Raw genomic sequence first — 9,214 nt, 5'->3', positions numbered from 1 at the left:
ATGAGGCACAAGCACTTAAGTGGGAGAAATAAACAGTTATAGTGAAAGCCAAACAGAGATATGAAGGTCTAGGCTTATATTTCTCCAAAGGGCCAGAAATTGGTATTAAAACCTAAGAGGGAACTGATACCCTAAACTGCTACAGCTATTGTTATTGTAACCGACAAAACTCTGTATGAATAAACTTGCACCCAAGTTCTTTTTTCTGTACCCCCACCCTACTAAAACTTAAAAATTAAAAATGCAAAATAAAGAATTTATAAAAAAAAAAAAAAAAAACCTAAGAGGGAATATGAAATAAGGAATTGGCCCTATAGCAATAATAAAGGAAAATAGAGGGACAGCACATTATGATCACATGTTATTTATTGAGAATGCTGCACAGGTGGTTTCTGTAGTGTAGTGGTTATCACGTTCGCCTCACACGCGAAAGGTCCCCGGTTCGAAACCGGGCAGAAACAGTAATTTCTTATTTTTTTTTTTAAATAGAAAACTAGTGGTGGGAAAGTTACAGGTGGGCGCATCTCAAAGGCCCCCTCCCAAAGAGACCTTATGGAAAAGACCAGAAACAAAATGTGCAAAACTAGGAAAATACTAAAAATACACAAAAGAGTGCCAGACACCAGCTAAAAACTAGTGTAATTACCATTCTTGTAAGTTTAACGTGACTTTTGAACCCAAAACGTGCGTGTGTCGATGACTTGACGTCACGCGCACATTGGTGCCATATTTGTTCACGAGCCATAGGAATACCATTATAAAACTCGGGATCGCAGTGGCCGGAGTCCCTTAGAACGCCACACTGGCTGGGAACCGTCGGGGAAGAGGATCGGGCGGTAATGTAGAATGGGAGTATAATTACTCAGTATGATATATAATGGATTTTCCAGGCTAATCATGGCAGCATATACACATGGGTTAGCTCCTCCCCTTACAGCCGATAGGACAGGAAAACCACCAAGGTTTTAAAAGGAGGCTCCATCCCTAAGGTCCTCAGTCTTTTTCCTGTCCTACAGCCCTTAGGACGTGAGCAATTTGCTCCCTTGACTTACGGACATGTATGGTTTTTTATCTTCATTACTTTATTTGCCTGTTTTACTGTAGTACATTATGCAGTTGTGCTTTTATGCTGTGATGCATTTAAGCTTTGATATCTTTAAACTAGTGCATTATACTGCTGTACCTTATTTCTAAGATTGTGGTACATTATGCGGTTGTGCTTTGGCTAGGAAGCATTTAAGCTGTGTGGCATTTAAAACTGTTTCATTTAAATTTGCATTTAATACTTTTGCATGTATTGAAACTGCAGTACATTTGGAAAACTGCAGTGCATTTGAAGACTGATATATTTAAAACTGTGATACACTTTGAAAACTGTGTTACCTTTTATATCTTGAGGCCTTTAGACTGTGGTGCCTTTAAACTTTGACTTTTTGCACCTGGTGGCCTTTTAAATTTACTTGCAGGCACTTTTGTTATCTATTGTGCTTCCCCTCGGTCCCAGTGATTTATTCCCGGTTCCCTGGGTGTTTAGGGGCCATGTAGGCTTCAGACATAGTCCTCCCTGGTCTCTAAACAGCAAACACACTCGGAATAGGCCCACATGTGTGCAGTTTGTGCCTTATTGGGCCTAATACAGATGACTTGCATTGTGGGAATACAAGTTGTGGCAGCCATCTTGGATAAGGGCAATTGCCAGAAAGTGCCTAAAATAAAGGGAAAATTACAGAGTCCTCTCCCTGGTAATTTGGTAATTTGCCTAAAATAAAGGGAAAATTACGATAACATAACAACACTTGCAGGGAATACTCCAGAGGTGACTCATGGCAGTTGGTAAACCTGCCTTTCAAGGTTCTAATGGAGCTATAACGCCGGCGTTTTGCTCTTCAGCAATGAACATATCTCCTCCGGTACTAGGAGCCTCATTTTTCTGATCACACATACCTGGGCTCATCATACTCTGGGGGCTTGTGTGGTATCCATGGTCCAGATTGATATAGACTGGAGTTTTTTCTTAACGGGCACAGGAGTCCCCATACCAACAGGAGTATTAAGACCAATGAATCAAAAGGTAAAGCACTGAAGGAAGAAGCCTTCTGGACGAAGAGGTGATATTTTTTTTTTAGGTCCCAGAACAAGAGCAGTTCCAGGGACAAGTTTCGCCTCTCTTCTGGTGCTTAGAGGAAAAGCACAGGAAAGCCTACATTGGACATAAGAGGGGCCAACAAGAGGCTGAATGTCAGAGTCTTCGGGATGGAGTCAAGCAGATCCATATCTCAAGCAATCTGGAAGGATAATTTCCTAACCTCTATATATCTCAAGGATGCTTATTTTCAGTCCAATCTGCAGAGATCTTCGGCATTAGCTCAGAAGAGAACCTACCATTTGGCCTCAATGTGGCCCCAAGAATCTTTATATGTGCTTATAGTGTTATTGAGAGTCCAGAACTCCACCTGGTTCCATTAGCTGGAGGATCTACTTCTGATAGCCTTAGACCCTCAGAAGGCAGGCACACAGAGGTATATAGTTCTTTCATAACTCCTAAAGTTTGGCTGCTTGATGAATAACAAGAAAAGCAGTTTCAGACCAGCTCAGTGGTTGACATTCCCGAGTGGAAAATTCTATGCTCTGCTTTTCCCTATCTCGGGAACAGTTCCACAGATTGTAAAGGTTTTCTCTCCCAGTTTCTTCATTTCTGCTTGGTAACAGCAAGAAAATAGATACAACTACTAGGAATCCTGGCTTCCACCAGCGGACTTGTCAGATGGGCCCAATGGCATCTCTGGATTCCTTACAGATCCTTCCTATCTTGATCCAACAAGAGAAAGATTATTGGAGTCAGCCACTTACTTTGTCCCCCATCAGTGGAGTTACACCTTCCCTGGCAGCTGAAAGAGGGATTAGATCTCTGAGTTTCCTGTGAACAGAACCTCATTGGTCGATTATTAGCTCGAATTCCAGTTTTTATAAGATTGGTTGCACAGTGTTTGGAACATGTTGCACAATATTTCCATTCATTTGTATGGAACTAAGAGTCATTTTCAAGGTTCTTCTTCACTTCAGATGCTTGCTGAGGAATGAGTGGGTCCAAATTTGCTCAAAAATCAATGCAACTGTATCCTATATTTACCAAGATGGGTTTCACAGATATGTATTGATGGAATTCCAGCCCATAATCAGGGCACAGAAGAACAACCAGTGGCTCAGAATACAATGGCTGTTTGCTAGAGCTGAATAACTGTGGACAAGGTGGATTGGCAACCAGGTCCTGACGTATCCTCAGGGTTGACGCAGATTGTCTGATACCCTACATAGATCTGATGGCCATTTCTTGGACCTACCAGGTCCAGAAGTATTTTTTACATGCTAGGACCAGAATGCTCAGGTTCAGGATACACTGACTCAAATTTAGAATTTTAGTCTGATGTACATATTTTCCTGTTTTCGACTTTCCTAAGAAGGCAATGCAAAAGGTGACAGTGGAAGACCGTGTCGACTCAAATTCCTATGATGAATAAGATGATTCTGGAACCTCCAAGGGAAATTCATGTATGTCCAGACCTATTACAAGGCCCCATGACACACCAGGATCCTTAAGTTCTGGTGTTGATGCAGGGGTCCATATTAGTATAGGCATCCCTGAGACGGTCATTGAGATCAATCCTATACAGGCTTTACTAAGCTTGACATGCTTTTGTCTGTTGGAATTACTCCTCGTTCAGGCCTTGAAAGGTTCTGTGTTATAACACTCTAGAGGATCACTTAGCTACACTTTGCTTCATATAGGCATTGATTGAAATCATGCCTCCACTGAGTGTGGTGAAGCCAATATGTGACGTACCACTGGTCTCACGGGCCCTGACTGAACCATTATTCGAACCTCTAGAATGAGCTTCCATGGTGGTAGCACAGAAAGTGTTGGTGGCTGGTACCCCAGCAAGGAAAATGGGTGAACTCTAGGCTTGATCCTGTGAACCCCCTTTCACTACTTTTCAACAGATATGGTCATCTTGCATTTGGCATCTGAAGATCCTGCCTATGGTGAATGCTTATCTAGGTCATTCTCTACCTGTACTGAAGGGTACCGATTGAGCGTTGATATCCCTTGTGCTTTGCTTCATGTAAGCAACAATTGAACTCAAGCCTCCGCTGAGGGTGTTCAAACCAATATGTGACGTACCACTGGTCTCACAGACTCTGACTGAACTTCTAGCAGGAGCTTCCATGATTTTAGCCCAGACGTTGCTGTTGCTGGTGACTTGTACCTCAGCAAGGTGAATGTGTGCACTTAGCTGCACTTTGCTTCATATAGGCATTGAATGAAATCATGCCTCCACGGAGTGTGGTGAAGCCAATGTGTGACATACCACTGCTCTCATGGTGGTAGCACAGAAAGTGCTCGTGGCTAGTACCCCAGCAAGGAAAATGGGTGAACTCCAGGCTTGATCATGTGTACCCCCATTCACTGAATTTCAACAGGATATGGTTGTCTTGCTGGTAGCACCAGAGATCCTGCCTAAAGTGAGAGCCTTTCAATGCCATTCTCTACCTGTACCAAAGGATTTGGGGCATTCTCCACTAGTACTGTTACAGCATCTCGTGGGCTTCCATGGCAATGGTCTCTGCTGAAACTTTGTAAAGTTGGCATTTGGACCTCTTTGAACTAGTTTGTCCTGCATTACATATTGGACATTGAAGTAATTCGTGAGGCACAATTTGGACGTCACGTCCGTTCTCTACCTGTGCTGGACGGTATCAGGGCACTCTCCTCTCATGCTGTTGCAGCATCAAGGGTTGCCATGGTAATGGTTTCTGCTGACACTTTTTGTAAGCTAGCATTTGAACCTCTTTAGACACGTTTGTCTGGCATTTCATACTTTTCGTTAAAACCGTCTATGATGCACAATTTGGTACTCAAGTACTTAACTCAGTTAATTCTTCTATCTATGTTGAATTATTCTGATTATTTGATTGGCTATTCTGTCCCTCCCTTTGTGTATTCATACTTAGCGTAATTTTCTTTTCCTGGCTATTATTCATGGCAGCATATACTTCCCACCCATTAATGTCTCTATTTATGTACTGTAGAGCTTGTAAACTGACTGAGGACCTTAGGGATGGAGCCTCCTTTTAAAACCTTGGTGGTTTTCCTGTCCTATCGGCTGTAAGGGGAGGAGCTAACCCATGTGTATATGCTGCCATGAATAATAGCCAGGAAAAGAAAATTACGGTAAGTATGAATAAATTTTCCATTATATTCACTCATAATAATAATACTTTTATAATAATATAAGATTTTATATATGTTATTTTTTCTACTATTACAATACTTATTGTATTTATTCATTGTGTTTGAGTTTTAACATGTGTTTAATACAAATAATTAAAATTTCCAAAACTCATAGATCATTAAAGTATAATAAATGTCATCAACATTCCAATATGACGGTCTTTGGAAATATTATTCTATGCACAGCTTATATAAATCCTTCGATAGCTCAGCTGGTAGAGCGGAGGACTGTAGAGAGAAACTCAGAAATCCTTAGGTCGCTGGTTCAATTCCGGCTCGAAGGACATTTTTTTATTTACATTATAGAAAGTGTCTCTGATTTTATTAAATGTTATATCATTTATATACAGAATTATAAACACTGATAAAAACATACATATATATATAATAGGATAATAGAAAGTGTCACTGGTTTATTTTAATCACTCAGTATAAGATATAATGGGATGATATTCAGTCAGTATAAAATATAATGGGATTATAATCACTCAGTATAATATATAATGGATTATATTCAGTCAGTATAATATATAATGGGATTATAATCACTCAGTATAAGGTATAGTGGATTGCAATCAGTCAGTATAATATATATAATGGGTTATAATCACTCAGTATAACGTATAATAGGATTATAATCACTGAGTATGATATATAATAGGATTATATTCAGTCAGTATAATATATAATGGATTATAATCGCTCAGTATAATATATAATGGGATTATAATCACTCAGTATAATATATAATGGGATTCTAATCACTTAGTATAATATATAATGGATTATAATCACTCAGTATAATATATATTTGTGTAATAATGACTGAGAATATAGAATGGTTAAAGGGACACTCCAGGCACCCAGACCACTTCTGCCCATTGGAGTGGTCTGGGTGCCAACTCCCACTATCCTTAACCCTGCAACTGTAATTATTGCAGTTTTTCATAAACTGCAATATTTACATTGCAGGGTTAACTCCACCTCTAGTGGCTGTCTATTAGACAGCCACTAGAGGTCACTTCCTTGTTTCTAGCACAGGTTTCCTGTGCTAGAGCGTCACTGGACGTCCTCACGCTGTGTGAGGACCTCCAGCGTCGCTCTAAACCCCATAGGAAAGCATTGAAATGATTTTTCAATGCTTTCCTATGGGGAGACGTAATGCGCATGCGCGGAATTTCCGCGCATGCGCATTAGGTCTCCTCGGCCGGTGAGCGAGATTAGTCTCGCCCACCGGCCGACGTAATCACTGGGAGGAGCGTCGCGGAGGCGGAGACAGCGGCGAGGGACATCGCCGCTGTCCCAGGTAAGTGACTGAAGGGGTTTTCACCCCTTCAGTAACCGGGGATTGGTGGGTGGGAGGGAGAGGGGACCTCCAGTGCCAGAAAAACGGATCGTTTTTCTGGCACTGGAGTTTCCCTTTAATAGTAATGACACCCAGTGTATGCTGTCAGGTTTGAACCGGGGTCCCAGCTCTGTGAGTACACTATAGTCTCTGTTACACTAGACTTCTCACAGCGTTGGTGGTATAGTGGTGAGCATAGCTGCCTTCCAAGCAGTTGACCCGGGTTCGATTCCCGGCCAACGCATGGTAATTTTTGTCAGAGTTTAAATTAATTTCTCAATAAGAATTTATAGTACTTTAATGGTCTAATTAAACAGATTTCTCACATTTTACAGTCTCTGTCTCCCAGAATGCACAGCTGTGATAGCAGTTACAGTAACAATATGGACTGAAATCATAGCCTCCCATATGGTCTAGCGGTTAGGATTCCTGGTTTTCACCCAGGCGGCCCGGGTTCGACTCCCGGTATGGGAAGTGACACTTTTATTGCAATTGCACACAAAATCTGTCTATAATCATCTTCCAGTAATATTTTTTCACCCCAGATTTATAAATGAGTAAAACGTTTCATTCTCAGTAAATCAGTCTGTAAACCATAGGCTAAGGAAAGACTAGGAGTTTGATATCATGAATAATAAACTGAATGAAAGAGCCAGGAATAATGTATAGAATGGGATTAGTGCTGGGAATAATGTATAGAATGGGATTAGTACTGGGAATAATGTATAGAATGGGATTAGTGCTGGGAATAATGTATAGAATGGGATTAGTGCTAGGAATAATGTATAGAATGGGATTAGAGCTGGGAATAATGTATAGAATGGGATTAGTGCTGGGAATAATGTATAGAATGGGATTAGTGCTGGGAATAATGTATAGAATAGGATTAGTGCTGGGAATAATGTATAGAATGGGATTAGTGCTGGGAATAATGTATAGAATGGGATTAGTGCTGGGAATAATGTATAGAGTGGGATTAGTGCTGGGAATAATGTATAGAATGGGATTAGTGCTGGGAATAATGTATAGAATGGGATTAGAGCTGGGGATAATGTATAGAATGGGATCAGTGCTGGGAATAATATATAGAATGGGAATAGTGCTGGGAATAATGTATAGAATGGGATTAGAGCTGGGAATAATGTATAGAATGGGATTAGTGCTGGGAATAATGTATAGAATGGGATTAGTGCTGGGAATAATGTATAGAATGGGATTAGTGCTGGAAATAATGTATAGAATGGGATTAGAGCTGGGAATAATGTATAGAATGGTATTAGTGCTGGGAATAATGAATAGAATGGGATTAGAGCTGGGATAATGTATAGAATGGGATTAGAGCTGGGATAATGTATAGAATAGGATTAGTGCTGGGAATAATGTATAGAATGGGATTAGTGCTGGGAATAATGTATAGAATGGGATTAGTGCTGGGAATAATGTATAGAATGGGAATAGTGCTGGGAATAATGTATAGAATGGGATTAGAGCTGGGAATAATGTATAGAATGGGATTAGTGCTGGGAATAATGTATAGAATGGGATTAGTGCTGGGAATAATGTATAGAATGGGAATAGTGCTGGGAATAATGTATAGAATGGGATTAGAGCTGGGAATAATGTATAGAATGGGATTAGTGCTGGGAATAATGTATAGAATGGGATTAGTGCTGGGAATAATGTATAGAATGGGATTAGTGCTGGAAATAATGTATAGAATGGGATTAGGGCTGGGAATAATGTATAGAATGGGAATAGTGCTGGGAATAATGTATAGAATGGGATTAGAGCTGGGAATAATGTATAGAATGGGATTAGAGCTGGGAATAATGTATAGAATGGTATTAGTGCTGGGAATAATGAATAGAATGGGATTAGAGCTGGGATAATGTATAGAATGGGATTAGAGCTGGGATAATGTATAGAATGGGATTAGAGCTGGGAATAATGTATAGAATGGGAATAGTGCTGGGAATAATGTATAGAATGGGATTAGTGCTGGGAATAATGTATAGAATGGGATTAGAGCTGGAGATAATGTATAGAATGGGATTAGGGCTGGGAATAATGTATAGAATGGGATTAGAGCTGGGAATAATATATAGAATGGGATTAGATCTAGGAATAATGTATAGAATAGGATTAGTGCTGGGAATAATGTATAGAATGGGATTAGTGCTGGGAATAATGTATAGAATGGGATTAGTACTGGGAATAATGTATAGAATGGGATTAGTACTGGGAATAATGTATAGAATTGGATTAGATCTAGGAATAATGTATAGAATGGGATTAGAGCTGGGAATAATGTATAGAATGGGATTAGTGCTGGGAATAATGTATAGAATGGGATTAGTGCTGGGAATAATGTATAGAATAGGATTAGATCTAGGAATAATGTATAGAATGGGATCAGTGCTGGGAATAATGTATAGAATGGGATTAGAGCTGGGAATAATGTATAGAATGGGATTAGTGCTGGGAATAATGTATAGAATGGAATTAGTGCTGGGAATAATGTATAGAATAGGATTAGAGCTGGGAATAATGTATAGAATGGGATTAGTGCTGGGAATAAT

The 9,214-nt window shown here is 40.0% G+C and overlaps 4 non-coding genes across 4 annotated transcripts; all 4 read left to right on the top strand.

Moving 5' to 3' along the window:
- The first annotated feature begins 388 nt into the window (after positions 1–388).
- On the top strand, positions 389–461 carry TRNAV-CAC (transfer RNA valine (anticodon CAC)). The gene has a single exon. It is a non-coding gene; the product is annotated as a tRNA-Val (tRNA).
- Positions 462–5,487: 5,026 nt separating this feature from the next.
- On the top strand, positions 5,488–5,574 carry TRNAY-GUA (transfer RNA tyrosine (anticodon GUA)). Its single transcript is given in 2 exon segments — positions 5,488–5,524; positions 5,539–5,574. It is a non-coding gene; the product is annotated as a tRNA-Tyr (tRNA).
- Positions 5,575–6,807: 1,233 nt separating this feature from the next.
- On the top strand, positions 6,808–6,879 carry TRNAG-UCC (transfer RNA glycine (anticodon UCC)). Its single transcript has one exon. It is a non-coding gene; the product is annotated as a tRNA-Gly (tRNA).
- A 158-nt stretch (positions 6,880–7,037) lies between these two features.
- Positions 7,038–7,109, top strand: TRNAE-UUC (transfer RNA glutamic acid (anticodon UUC)). The gene has a single exon. It is a non-coding gene; the product is annotated as a tRNA-Glu (tRNA).
- The last annotated feature ends 2,105 nt before the right edge of the window (positions 7,110–9,214 follow it).

Source organism: Pelobates fuscus, chromosome 2 (assembly GCF_036172605.1).
Source record: "Pelobates fuscus isolate aPelFus1 chromosome 2, aPelFus1.pri, whole genome shotgun sequence".
Lineage (NCBI taxonomy): Eukaryota > Metazoa > Chordata > Amphibia > Anura > Pelobatidae > Pelobates > Pelobates fuscus.
The sequence above is the reverse complement of the archived record's forward strand: the minus strand, read 5'-3'. Positions and strand labels throughout refer to the sequence as shown.